The sequence below is a fragment of the Hydra vulgaris genome, chromosome 01, assembly GCF_038396675.1.
Source record: "Hydra vulgaris chromosome 01, alternate assembly HydraT2T_AEP".
NCBI classification, from domain to species: domain Eukaryota; kingdom Metazoa; phylum Cnidaria; class Hydrozoa; order Anthoathecata; family Hydridae; genus Hydra; species Hydra vulgaris.
This window is the reverse complement of record NC_088920.1, coordinates 37,145,293-37,160,924: the sequence shown is the minus strand read 5'-3', so window position 1 is coordinate 37,160,924 and position 15,632 is coordinate 37,145,293. Positions and strand designations below refer to the sequence as shown.

The window sequence follows — 15,632 nt, the reverse complement described above, 5'->3', positions numbered from 1 at the left end:
GTCAGGTTGGCCGAGCGGTCTAAGGCGCCAGACTCAAGGTAGATCACCTTCCGATATACGGAGTATTCTGGTCCACAAATGTGGGCGTGGGTTCAAATCCCACATCTGACTTAGTTTTTTTATTTTAGAACGAGTTATATTATTCAATATGTGAGTGGGGTTTAAATAATCTGCATTTTTCTAACTGTATTAATTTTGACAACTGTATTAATTTTTCTCACTTTATTAATTTTTCTTACAAGTTTTATTTAATCAACTAGTTTACTAACTCCTTTATGTATGTAAGTTACAGAAACATCGCTGCCTGCGATATTTTGACTGATTTTGTGTGATAAACTTTCCATGCTTTTTAAAAGTATACTAGTCCTTCTTCATTTTTACTTGCTTAAGTTGACATTAAAAACATGTTTTGCATACTGATTTTTTGAAGAAAGAAATATACTTTCATTTAGTTCTGCAATTTAATTTTATTCTCCACCTCATCCTTATTTGTGCTGATTTGAAATTTAAGGTAAACTTTTATGTTTAAGTTTACCATTAAACTACTATGGCCATTTACAACTTCATTTACCTATTAGAATATTTCAAGTTTGGAGGATATTTCCTAGACATCTAATTTTCCTCCCTGAATTAGGGCTTTTTATGTTTTTGACAGCCGTTCTAAAATTTTAAGTTATCTATTAAATTTTTTTATAGCAAATTTTTTTTTTAGTAAACAAATTAGTATTAAAGATATGCTATATTTTTATTCAAAATTATAGGCATAACTGCTTATTAAAAAAATGACTGTACCAAATCATCCTATCAAGAAATTTGGTATAGGCCAGCAGTACATTAATGATTATTTTTCAGCAAGCTTTTAATTTCTTTTTGGAATTCCACTATTAAAGGGTCATATTATGCTCACTTATTATTTAAATGGGTCCAATTTAATTAAAACATTTAAAGCACTGAAGGAAAAAATTAACTATGTTTATAAATCTGACTTAAAAAAGTAATTAACAACTTTATGAAAATCAAAAACATATCAACTGTAATTATATTTCAGCACTACAAATCTTTTTGTCATGATCGTTTTTTAATTAAGCCAGATATCAGACAGTCTAATAATGAAACAAACTATTCCCTTGTTCTTGTAATTGTTGAACCTTCTACCACTAAATGTGTTTTGTGTGTATCTCTTAGATTAATGCTAGTTATATAAACAGCCTAAAACATTTTAACTGATTGACTGCTAAGTAAAATTATTATCTTTTAAATACCATTCTTTTTTTTCTTTTGTGGTTTAATTCTTATATATTTAAAAACCTGTGAGATTAAAGTAAGATTTATACATTAGTCGTCTGAAATAATGGTACAATGAGATAAGGGTATCTTCTGCAAAATTACAATGGATGTAGCTAAAGGTTGATTCTTATATTATTTAATTAAGGGTAGGGAGGAGGTTACATGTAATAATAGTCCTGTTTATGGTGAACGTTTTTTGGGAGAAAGGGGGAAGGTAGCAGGTTCAGAAGGTATGACGACATCAGCAAGTAAAAGTGTAAAAGGTTATTTTTGTATTTCTAATTATTCACAATCTATACTTTACTAGTTATATTTAATGCTTAAATTGTTAAGAGTAAGTTAGTTAATGACATAAATTTTTTATTGTTAGGGTAAAGAGAGTAGGTGGGTTGGGGAGTCTACAATATAATTATGCTTGATTACAGAGTGGGGGAGGGGCAGGCTAATAATTGATTACCTAATTTGTTAAATATCTTCTAAAATAAAAATATGCCTTAACCTCATTCTAAAAAATTGATTAAAAATTTTTTGTAGCTTTTGATAAAAATTCTAGAACAGATCTCAAATTTATCTCAAATTTATTTAAAGGGTTTTAAAGGGTTTAGAAGACAAAATAATTAGGAAATACTCCTTGCTTTATGTTTGTTTTGCTCCTATGCTCAAGCGACCATAATTTTTAAAATATATTTATTTGGTATAGTATTAAAAACATTCGCACCATTCATTGTTTATATAAAAAGTTTTATATCTTTCAGGATACTTAATGAGCTGGCATTCCACGATTGAAGTTTAAAAGAAATGAAAATACAATGAAAATTAGTAATGAAATTAAATAAACATTATTTTAGATATGAGCGTTAATGTTTTAGCATCTTCAGATGCCTCAAAATGTATTAATTTTTAATTTTTTGCGTTTTGTGACTATTTAAATAGTTTTATCAATCACCAGAAGTTCAAATAATGTTATTATTCTTTAATAATGTTATTACTCTTCAATAATTTTATTATTTTTCACTAATGTTATTTATCTTAAATAATGTTATTTATCTTAAATAATGTTATTTATCTTAAATAATGTTATTTATCTTAAATAATGTTATTTATCTTAAATAATGTTATTTATCTTAAATAATGTTATTTATCTTAAATAATGTTATTACTCTTCACAAACGTAGTCTTATTATTCTTCACAATTTTTCCCTCAACTTAATTTCAACTTTTATGTTCTTAAACAGCTGAGGACAGTGAGGTAAAGCTGTCACAAAGGACAGTGAGGTAAAGCTGTATATTGACAGGTAAAATTATTATAAGTAGAACCCTAACTCTTAAAAGCTTTTTTTTTTCAGGACTTTTCCCCTTGTCCCTGAAGCAAAGTTTGCCACTGTTTAGGTCAAAAAAGTTTTTAGTAAGACACAAAAATTGATCTAAAATGAACTTGATAAAATTAGAATTGAATATATTTATAATTATAGAGAGTAATGGTGCCGATTGTGAAATAGTAATGTAATGTGGACTGTAATGTAACATACTGTAAATGTAATGTAACTGGTATTTTCAGAAATAGTTAGAGGCATCTACATTCTAAAAGCTGAATATCTTGTGTTGTGGTATTATACGTAATTCGATCATGTAGCCCTAATCTCATTTGCAAACTAACCTTAAAATATGGCATGTTTTATTTGATGTTAACATTTTTTTTACATCTGATGAGTTAATAGAGATTTTTCTTAATGCATTTGTGAATTTTTTTAAGGGAAGTAGTAATGTTACCTTATGCTGTATACTTGGTTTATCTGTTAAAAATTGCGTTTTATTATTTTAATAACATGTAAGTTAACCCACATCCCCAAACTGGGAGGGGGCAGCAAATTTAAGAGGTCCATTTGCAAGTTTAGGGGCTCTTTTGGAAGTATACGAAACTTTTTTTTTTTCTTTTAGTTATACCAAGAGAAAATTTTTTTAAAGAAATTTTAAGAAAAACCCTAAAGACAGATTTTTGTTTTTTTTTGAAGGGGGAAAAGTTTCAGACCCACTAGCCATGACACTGTAAGTTATAACTATGCAGCACCCTAATGTAGATTGCCAGGAAGGGGAGAAAATTACGAATTTTAAATTTTATGGTTCATTTGAATTAATCTTTTTTCTTTCTTTTTTTTCTTTAAAGTACATTTATTTTATTTATTTATACATTTATGTAGGTTTATGATGAACAATAAAGAAGTTAAAAAGAGATGGAGAAAGAGATCGTAGGACATATATATAAAATAAGGTATTTTTTCTCATTTTAGAAGCAAAACCAGCATTATCAGATAATTTTTTATTTTACTCAAATAAATTGCTGTATACTCTTATTTGTATACACATGTACTTTATATAACAAACGATAATGTTATACTTTTATCAATATCAGTTTTAAGTACTGCAATGTACATAAAGGATTTATATATATGCAGCTATTAAGCATTGTTAATAATATTTTTCTGGGCTACATGTAAATTAATGACTTTGAAAATGGGGACTGGACAAGGAGTAAAGAAGTATATAATTATTCACATACACAATTTTTAAAGATGTTTATAGTGCTTGTGTTGCTGTTTTAGCATTTGTTAGTGAAAATTATCAGTATAAAGGTGTAATGAAATTCCTTGAGATCTATGAAACCAAAAGATTATGGTTTGATACAACTTCAGTAATACTTATACTTCTTACTTATACTGGGTTCACTTCTTAGAATTGAAAATGATCTAGATATAATCTTTTGTTTCTAGCTTATAAACACCATATATCTGGGCTGAAGATTGTTTACTTTTTAAATTTTGTGACACAAAATAAGAATTCTGGACCAGACAATACTTTATTTAAAAAACTCAAAGATTTTTTTTTTTTGAAATTCTTGATTTTCATTATGATACTAGTAATGTTCAAAAAACGTAGGATGAGGCAAATGGAACTATTATTGAGTGTTCATCAATTAAATTTCCTTATTTCTCCAATGAATACATCAAAAGTGAAAAAGTTTTTGGAGGTAATAGAAAAAAACTTACTGTGTTAGTTGTTGGAGTTGAGGAGTTGTAAAAATAAGGAAACCAGGAGCTTTCCATCATGCAGGTTTTTAGGAAAAGCCTTATATTATCTCAAATTGCAACTCCTTTCTAATTTGTTTAGGAAGATAAACTACTTTTAGAAGAAATAAATATCATGGCAGAACTCATAGAGTGTTTTAATGGAAAATAATAATTGCAATCTGACAAGGCTATCATAGACCCACGTCTGGACATTTTATCAATACATAAAATGCATCTTTACAAAGATGTTGTGCCAAACCAGATGCCGTTGAAGCAGAATTAAAATTATTTTATAAACATACCTGGAATTTTAATTGTGCCTCTTTCTTTATCAATTCTCATATTTGATAATTGATAGAATAGTGTTGGATAAACAAGGGGTTAGAAACTGGCGTATCCTTCTATCTCAATATTTGTACACACAATCAAACATTAAGATCATCAAAGATTTTGCTAAATCAATAGTTGTTGTAAACGATCTTGTTGAAAGAGCAGTGGGAATGATGCAGCAGTTTGTGAAAAGATTAAATAAAAAAGAAGGGACTCCGAACGATCTATTGATAAATCCAGATTTACTGTAAAAGAGTAAGGAAAAATATCTTCAATTTTGTCTAAGAAAAAATTAATTGAATCACTTTCTGCATGGGCTAAAAGTAAGCTTTTTGTATCAATTTTTTTTGCCGACCTTATGCCGACCTCTAAGTTCGAGGTCGGCGATTTATTGCCGACCTCATTTTTCCTAATTCCGAGGGTTGTATATATAAATCCTTTATGAACTTTGCAGTATATAAAAATGATTTTGATAAAACTATTACATTATTTGATATATAAAGTACATGTGTATACAAATACAAGAGTATACAAATACAAGAGTATACAGCAATTTATTTGAGTAAAATAAAAAGTTATCTGATAATCTGGTTTGGCCTCAACAATGAGGAAAAATACCTTCTCTTTTTTTTGATATATGTCCTACGATCTCTTTTTTCATCTCTGTTTTTAATTTCTTTATTATTCATCATAAACCTATATAAATGTATAAAAAAAATTAAACAAACTTTAAAAAAAAAAGAAAAAAAAGATTAAAAAATAAAGATTAATTCAAACGAACCATAAACTTCAAATTCGTAATTTTCTCTTGGTTTCTGCTAAAAAACTTCTATTAGGTTAATAAGTACTTTATCTAATTTTTTTATAGTCTAAAGTCGTATTGATATTATAACAAATATTATAATAATTGATAAAATATAAAATAAAAAAACTTTAATAAAGTATTTTACTATTCTAATAATTTAAGCTAAAAAACTTTTTTCACGTTTTTAGCACTTTTTATTACACAAAAAATAAACAGTTTTATTCTGCTTTAACTTATTTATTTGAAAATATAAATCCATACCCGTATTATAAAAAAAAAAAATTAATTCAAAATTTTCACCCAAGGCTTTTGAGTATATGGATCTTTTTGCGTTTTTTGAACGTTTTATAAATTAAATAGGCACTGGGGGAGGCACAAAAGTAATCCAATCAGGCTAATATTATTCCAAAGTCATTTTTAACACTAATGTCCAACATTTCAAGAGGTAGTATATTGAAATTCAAAATTTCAATATACTATTCAAAAGCAAGTACCCTAGTATATATTATGTAGAGAGAGAGAGAGAGAGAGAGAGAGAGAGAGAGAGAGAGAGAGAGAGAGAGAGAGAGAGAGAGCGAGAGTAAAAAGCACTGAAACTTTTTGGATCTAAAACTCTTTGGATCTAGCTAAATCAATATAAGTCTCACTAAACGGCCACTAAATAAAATTTTAGTTAACGAAAGTCAAGTCTGTGAAAAAGTTTTTTTTTAATTTATCATTAAAGTAACGTTAGATATCTCGTTAATAGGTTTTATGTTTAATATTACAATATTTATTCAGTAAGCAATATTAAAGTTCTTTACGCAAATGTCGCAGCCAAATGAAAATTATTGGCGTGAATCTTAATCTCGAGTGAAATTCCGAGCCAATATTGACATATTGGCTTGGAATTTCAAAAAAAGATCTGGGCAATGGCACATGCAGTGTTCCTCGGAAGATTCGTGTTTTTAAATCGAAGTTGTTTTTGCAACTTTGTCAAAGTAAAAACAAAATTGTTTGAAGTTCATTTTCGTCATTATACAAGTTATTATTTTGCATAACTAGTAGTAGTAGTAGTAGTAGTAGTAATAGTAGTAGTAGTAGTAGTAGTAGTAGTAGTAGTAGTAGTAGTAGTAGTAGTAGTAGTAGTAGTAGTAGTAGTAGTAGTAGTAGTAGTAGTAGTAGTAGTAGTAGATGCTGTAGCCGCCCGAAGACGACGAGTGTGTGTGTGTTAATAACACACTTAGACAGCCGTGTCAGTATTAATTTTATTTAAAAAGAGCCAATTGTCTAATTGTGCTTTAAAACTGTTTGCTGATTTTGCATTAACTACATCTTTAGGTAGTTTATTCCATGGTTTTGTTATTCTGTTAGTAAAGAATGAGTGTCTTTAGTTGCACTTTGTTTTTTCGCGTTCAAACCTGACACCGTTTCCTCTAGATAATTGAAAATTATTAGGCTTGAAACCGTTTAAAAAGTCCACATTTTCAATCTTATTTAATAACTTATAAGTCTGGATCAAATCTCCACGAAGTCTGCGTTCACATAATGGGCTGAGGCCAACAATCTCCAGTCTTTCCTCGTATTTCATTTTTGCCAGAGTCGGATTGAGTCTCGTAGCCCTGTGTTGAACTTTCTCGAGCAGTTCTATTTCTCCTTTAAGCTGAGGGGACCACACTGGAACCGCGAATTCGATTATTGGGCGAACAAACGTCACGTATAAGACTTTAAGAGTCTGCACATCCAGTCTCACAAATGTGTTTTTAATCATTCCCAGCATTTTATTTGCCTTCGAGCTGCAAGATATAATTTGCTGTCTCCATTTCCTGTTTGCTGAGAATAATACGCCTAGATCTTTTTGAATTGTAGTTTGTCCTAGGACAACATTATCCATAGAATAATCGTGTTTTGGATTGTTACTTCCATAATGTATTATTTCGTTCACATCGATCATTATTTTGGTGTCATCTGCATAGAGCTAAGCTACATTTTGTATTCTATCCGGCAGGTCATTTATGAACAAAACAAACAATATCGGGCCAATTACCGATCCCTGCGGAACTCCGCTGTAGATATCGCGCCAGCTCGAAACAGTATCACCGTTGACTACGCGTTGCTTTCTATCTTTTAAAAATTCCTCTAACCACTTTAGCAGCTTTCCTGTAATTCCATACGCTTTTAATTTTAAAACGAGTCTTTTGTGTGGCACTGTGTCGAAAGCTTTCGCAAAGTCTAAATAAACCACATCTACCGGACGATTCAGTGCGATATTTTCTGTTAAATAATCCACAGTTTCCATGAGATTTGTCGTGCATGATCTAGATTTAACAAATCCATGTTGACACTTCGATAAAAATTTATTGTTCGTAAAATGTGCCAAAAGTGAGTCTTTTATTATGCTCTCCAGAATTTTACACGGCACAGAAGTCAGTGATACTGGTCAATAATTATTCGCTTCTAGCTTACTGCCTTTGTTCTTAAAGATTGGGGTAATGTTCGCAAATTTCCATTGCTTAGGTAGTTCGCTCTTATCAATCGAAGACATAAATATCAATGTGATTGGCATTCCTAGTCCTTCAGCGCAATTTTTTAAAATGATAGTACTCAATTGATCAACTCCACATGATTTCTCAATGGATAATTTGCTTAATCTTGTTACTACGTCACTGTAATTAATTGCACTCTCGTCAAAATCTAAATATTTACCCCCACATCTCGATCCGAATTCTGGTAATACTTGGTCGCCCTCTCTAGTGAAAGAGTTTTGAAAATTTTCGTTTAAAATGTCAACAATCTCACTAGTCGTATTTGTAACATTTCCTTCGACGTTTTTTATCGCTTTAATTGAGCTCTTTACATTTTGTTGATCGTTCACATATTTAAATAGTATCTTCTTGTTTCTAATCGATTTGTAGACCAGTTCGCGTTCGTATTTTTTTCTGGCTTTTCTCGTTTCAATTTTAACTGTTTTACACATTACATATTGTATAAAGTTAATTGCACATACACATATTGTCACACATACACATATTGTATAAAGTTAATTGCTATTATTTGTCACAACATCGTAACTCTTTAGTAGTAAGCTACGCTTAAGTCGTCACAAAACCGCTAACTCCTTCCTCCTTAAAGTTTGACGTAATTTATGGACGACCCCTTGTTTATTTATCTATTGATATATTAACTATGCAAACATTGCTTGAGGTAGTGCTAAGAAAAGTAGAGTAAGCAAGAACCTAGCTATTATACCAACTATGCATTTTTAATTGTCTTCGTTTTACTTGTTTTATTTTATTTGTTTTAAGTCAAGTTTGACCGCGATATCATTTCAAAATTTATATATGATTAAAATATATATATTTATGATTTTTAAAAATTGATTATTTTATCTATCAATTTTATTCTCGGATAAATTTAGGAAGATCCTTTAAAGGTCCATAAAAAAGTATTGAAAAATTTTATTTTATCTCAAAGTTAACTTAAAAAATTATAATCTCACTAGAAAACATACTTATATTCTTTTATGCTCAATTTAATTATTTTTGTGAAATTTTCTGTTTTTATTTATTTTTTAAATCACTGTTTTTTTATATATTCACGTAAATATCGTAAACGTTTCTCAGTTATATATTTAAAAATAATAACTGTTACTAGCAGTAAGCAACCCGTAATTACGGGTAATTAAATCATTAATAACTATAAAAACACATTATTAACTTGATTATCTAAAAAAATAAAATTAAATACAAATTTATAAGTAAATAATATTTTAAGTTTGACTCCATAACAGCAATGCCACTGCTTATAGTTAACGACATTAAAAGACTGCATTAACATCAGTTAAGTTCATTTTAGAGTCTGTCATACCACAGCAGGTACCAGAAAAGGAAAGTCAAGTAAAGCCTGCCATTTGAAATAAAAAGATTTTATTTATTACAATATTTGAACAATCAAGGAATAATTATAGTTAAACAATTTGAACGATTATATTTTAAAATAGCAACTCGTAAGATATATTTTATACATGGTCATTATCAATTGTAGTATTAAAAAAATAAGCTCAGTAATTACATAAGTTTTATCAATTCTCCCTGTATTATCAATTCTCCCTGTATTATCAATTCTCCCTGTATTATCAATTCTCCCTGTATTATCAATTCTCCCTGTATTATCAATTCTCCCTGTATTATCAATTCTCCCTGTATTATCAATTCTCCCTGTATTATCAATTCTCCCTGAATTCTCATTTAAGTCTCAACTAAGAGAGAGAGAGAGAGAGAGAGAGAGAGAGAGAGAAAGAAAGAAAGAAAGAAAGAAAGAAAGAAAGAAAGAAAGAAAGAAAGAAAGAAAGAGAAAGTGTTTCTAATGCAGCATGTCAAAAAAAGTAAAAAAGACATGCAATAAATAATAGTAACTGGCTATGTTACCAATTAACAAAATTATTTTTACCCTAACTAAAAGTTAATTTCCAGCATCTCTTAATTAGGTTTCAGCTTCTCTCAAACTGTTGACTAATGATTAATTGAGTAAATTTCACATCATATTAAATTAAGAAAATTAAAAGCATGTTTCAACAATAATGCGGTAGTGGTGTAGTGGTAGAGTGCTCGCTAGAGGTTCTGAGTTTGATCACCACCACAATTCTGGTAGTACCGCGATCAACTTGTTTCTTCGCGCAGCGGCCTTGTTCGTCAAGGTTCGTGTTTCGAAGTTATAGAGTTGAGAGAGGGTTATAACCACAATTAAGTAGCCTCCTTGTCTGTAGTGGCCTTCTGGGCCTTGGGTAGGTGAATCAACAAAAAAAAAAAAAAAAGCAAAATAATAAAGGCAAATTAAAAAAAAAACATAATTATGTTTGAAATATCAAAAAAAAAAAAAATTATTTAAATTTGAAACTTTTATCAATTGTTACTATAAATAGTAAAATTCAAAGTTTGCTTTGTTCTAAAGTGTCTAATGTAAAATCAAATGAACAGACATTAACACCGCTTGACACTGAATTCTGGCAAGTAAGTTTTCCGCTCGTTGAGCAGCATTTCTTACATATTAATGACAAATAATTTCATCATGCCTAGATCGATCTCTTTCATTTGACAAGAATAATTTTCAAGTTGCCTATTACCATTTACACTTATAACTTCTTCGAGCCTAATATTATCCATTTCAATTTCACTCTTATCATTAAACATATTACTAGTAATAATACTACTGTTACAACTGAATAATAAATGAATGTAAAAGAATTTTACGAATTGTAATCTTTTCTAATCAAAGACTATATTTTAACTTGAGATTTATTGATATCGGATATTAATATTATAATATAAGATATATATAAAATACGGATATTATCCTTATCTTTTTAGAAGTTTATACATATAAGTCGTTTATTAAAAATATAAAAGAAAATTTATTTAAACTATTTTTAATTTAACAAAGAATCTAGACTACAATGAACAAAATTATTTACCTTCATACACAATTTTAATGCAAAAAAATAATAAATGCAGAATCTTGCATAAAAAATGAAGCAATGTCAGTCAGTTTATTTTACTCTAAAGTAATGTATGAATGCATGCATGTATGAATGTATGTATGTATGTATGTATGTATGTATGTATGTATGTATGTATGTAAGTATGTATGTTTGTATGTATGTATGAATGCATGTATGTATGTATGTATCTATGTATGGATGCATGTATGTATGTATGTATGTATGTATGTATGTATGTATGTATGTATGTATGTATGTATGTATGTATGTATGTATGTATGTATGTATGTATGTATGTATGTAAGTATGTATGTATGTCTGTATGTAAGTATGTATGTATGGCTGTATTTGTGTATGTATGTTTTTATGTATGAAGGTATGTAGGTATGATTGTATGTATGTGTGTGTGTATGTTTGTATGTATTTATATATATATATATATATATATATATATATATATATATATATAATACATATATATATATATATACATATATATATATATATATATATATATATATATATATATATATATATATATATATTCAAATACCTTTAAAAGTTAATTGAAACAATGAAATATGGAAAAGCACCATTTTTTTTTTCAACTAATTCTGGCAGGAATTTATTTTTTATATTCTTTGTTATTTTTTCTTAGAGATAATATTTATATAGACACAGAGAAATATAGAATATACGAAATATACGCGCATTTATGTATATAAACTTACCTGTCAACAAATTACTGTCAGTTTTCCATGTTAAATACATAATATATATAATATTAAATAAATCCAATATGAAATAAAACAAAATATAAAACTTACTTAAATCAGTAACTGTTCCACTTAACAATTAATTTGGACTCTAATTTTTTTTTTCTTTAATAAATAAATTTAAAGTAGTATTAACAATTTTATGATAAAGTATTGGTATAACTCTTTAAAAGTTGTTAGGCCTTATCCATAGCCCTACTTACATTCTAAAAAGTTAAAAATAAGTTCAAATTAAGCAAAACTGCTAGAAAAAAGCTATAAATAAAAATAAAAGAGCTAATAAATAATAATAATAAAAATAATACAAACAAAAATATAAATAATTTAAAAAGTAAAAAAAGTGATCTTTTCTACTTTTTATCTAATAAAAATGTAATATTCAATTTGCTAAACTATTTTCTATACTATACTTATAATATAATCTTAATATTGCTATTATAATTTATCTAATATTTCTAAAATTATTAAAAAGTAGTTAAATTCCAAAACGTAAAAAGTTTTAACTTAAAAATGGTCCTAGAACTGATCCTTGGATGACTCTGCAGTTAATTGTCAATTTGCTTTTTACCATTATATAAAATGCATTTTTTCTTTAAATAACTCTTAAACCAATCTAAGTTAGAATTTAAGATACCATAATTTTTAAGTTTGTATTGGAGAATATTATGATCTACGGTATCAAACGCTTTGCTTAGATCAATAAAGACACCTAAAGTAAACTTTTTTTTATCAAAAGCTTTAAATATTTCATGTGCAAGATTTTTTTTATTGCGTGATTGGTCGAATGACCAGATTTAAACCCAAATTGTTTATTGTAAAGAATATTATTTACATTTAAGAAAGAATAAAAATTATTATACATTACACGCTCCAAAATTTTGGAAAAACAATTAAGAACTGAGATCGGTCTGTGGTTGGAAACATCAAAAGGATCATCTGTTTTATAAGTTGGTGTAACCTTTGCACTTTTTAGTTTTTCAGGAAAAACTCCATATTTTAAAGATAAATTAAAGTATATATAAATATATCAATCAAATAACAAAAACTACAATTTCTATAAAATGTTATAAAACATTTTAAAATTTTGAATTTAAGATTTTGATTTTTTTAAATTTTTTTTATTTTTATTAATTCATTTCGGCTTTTTTATTTATTTTTTCCTTCTAATCTAAATACATTATAACTTAAAATATTGTATATTTTATATTGATATAATATACTATGACATTGGCTAATATGCACAATATTATATATCTATATTATGAAAATATCAAAGTTTTTTTTAGTATTTGAAGGAAATTATAGCGCATGTAATATAGAAATATTATAACGTATATCTAAAATTTATTAAATGATAAAGGTTGTAAAGCTCTTGATGGGAAGATCCTTCAATCTTTAAGAGGTCATGCCAATAATATATTCAAGGTAAATTTATCATGCTGCTGTGGTAGAGGATTTGTTTTTTCTTTTCCATCATTGAGGTGAAAAAAAGAGTTGAGAGGAGAATCGAATGATATTAAAGATTAAAATCTTATGTAGAAAATTGTTGAGTCAATGAAAGTTTTATATCGAATTTTTAGAGTTGGATGAGTTAATCCTTTCTGACCTCGTGAATCAAACTCTCCCGATTCAATTATCTAAAGCATCAGATAAATTGTTCTTAAATCTTAATTATCAGCCTTTAAATAAGTGTTTTTAGAAATAGTGTTATTGAAAAATTTCATTTACTTTTAGAGTCTTAAATTCTTTAGATTTTTTATGTTCAGCTGTTTACCAGTCTTTAGTGGCTAGTGATACTTTTGACTTTTAAGAAAGTGATGTAGTCTAACTTCCATCACACGTCTCAAAAAAGTCACAAAAGTCATAAATCCTGTTTAAACAGGAACCAAGTTTAATATTTTAGTAATTTTTTGACTATTATAGTAATTTTTCGACTTCCGTGAGTTAACATTAAAATTTTTTTAAATAGTTTGAATTTTTTTATATATAAAACTAAGCAATTTATTAACTTAAACTTCAGTATAAAGTTTTAGTCTTGGTTTCACCGCTTCCAGCAACTTTAATTGTGTTAAAAGAAAATTTTTTTTTTTTTTTTTTTTTCAGAAATTCTTGGAATTTTTTTTCAGAAAATCTTGGAACTTCAAAGCTTTACGGCTTCTTGTTATTTAAAAAAAAAATTACTCAAAGACTGTTATCAAAATATTTATAACTCTTGAAATACTAGAGGTAATTTTGTTCAGTGAAAAGATTGATAACACCAATACAATTTTGTATTTTATAACATTTAAGGAGTTAATCAAAACCTCCTTCGATTTTTGAATAAACGGGCAAATGATGAACATAGCCAAATTTATATAATTCATTGTAACTTTTTCCATGCTTTATATAAGGTTACTTTCTATATATATATATATATATGTTTGTGTGCCACAAAATTTGAAATCAATTTTTGAAAGCTTTTTTCTCAACCAATTTTGCTCAAATTTTGCACACTTAATCATTTTCGATGACAATACAAGGAAATGGAAAAATTTGACCATAAAAAGTTAATTAAGTTAACAAAAATTTAATTTGTATTTTCCCATACATTTTATGTATTTGATATGAATTGCGTATTACGTCACAAAAATCATTGATTTGCAAATTATTTGCAGTTTCGAAGACATTAAAGCGCAGCGATTCAAAACCTATTGTTTTAAGTTATTAAGTTAATAAAGTCTTAAGTTATTAAGTTAAAAAACAAAAATTTAGTAAAAACAGTAATTTTTAAATTAAAAAAAAAAAAAAAAAATAATTTTTCCTTCTACAAAAGATAACAAAAAAAGAATTTCTAGGCCCAATAGAATTCTGCTTGCATAAAGCATGGATTTGAAAAAAGAATTTTTTTTTGATTTACTAGTTATCAATACAAAATACGAAAAAACACCTTTTAGATATTTATTATCAAATATAAACATTGTTAGACCATTATAAATTATAAAGATTTAATTAAACTAAATGTGATATGAAACAGAGAATATTAAAGATCAGACATCAAAATCGCAAAATAATATTAGAGAAAATGTTTAAACGTTTTATGTTTTACGTCGCTTTAAAAACGTAAACACAAATTTACTTTTATTATATAAATGCTTTAAAAACAGACTTTTTGTAAATTAAACACACGGATGACATAAGATTCAAAAGAATTAAACATTCATTGATAAGTGTTTTAAGTTTCAACAGTCCAGCATAAAGATAAGTCAGGCAATCTTAGTTTTCCCAAGACAGTTTTTCGCAAATATCGCAAAAAACAGAAAAGTGATCACAATTTGTGGTTCACAAATCATTGGAAATATTTTAACAATATTTATTTTTATTCCGTTTAATGTAATTATTTATTCAACTAGGAAAGATAGATCTTTTATATTTTTTTTTATTTGTAGATAAAAACGTTTTAGAAAAAAAATTATTTTATTTTAAAGTTAGTGAATTTTTATACTTTTTATGCAGAAACACTTTTTTTTGATTAACTCGTGACAAGTCAAGCTCGTTTTAATATTGAGTGAAAGCCGTGATAGAAGACTTTTTTTTAAAATGACAATTGTGCCCGCCCCCCAATTTGATAGCCGTTGCGTTAGCCCTGGATTGAAAGTTAAATTTGATTATTCTAAGAAAAACTTACGGTGTTGTCACAGAGCATTTAACTAGGAAGTTTACGCCTCATTCTTTACCGTTGTTGGCATTGAACTGGTATTGAGGTTCGAACCTCTCGTTTCTGAGGCAAGTGTTCTGACTACTGCGCCACGGCACCTCAAATAAATCTAATAAACCTAGTAGGTTAAGGTTATTTAAATTCGTAAATATTAAAAATCATTTTCTTAATTAGATATCAATATTGAAATACACAGAGG

The 15,632-nt window shown here is 27.5% G+C and overlaps 1 non-coding gene across 1 annotated transcript; it reads left to right on the top strand.

Moving 5' to 3' along the window:
- On the top strand, positions 1-111 carry trnal-caa (transfer RNA leucine (anticodon CAA)). Its single transcript has 2 exons — positions 1-38; positions 66-111. It is a non-coding gene; the product is annotated as a tRNA-Leu (tRNA).
- The last annotated feature ends 15,521 nt before the right edge of the window (positions 112-15,632 follow it).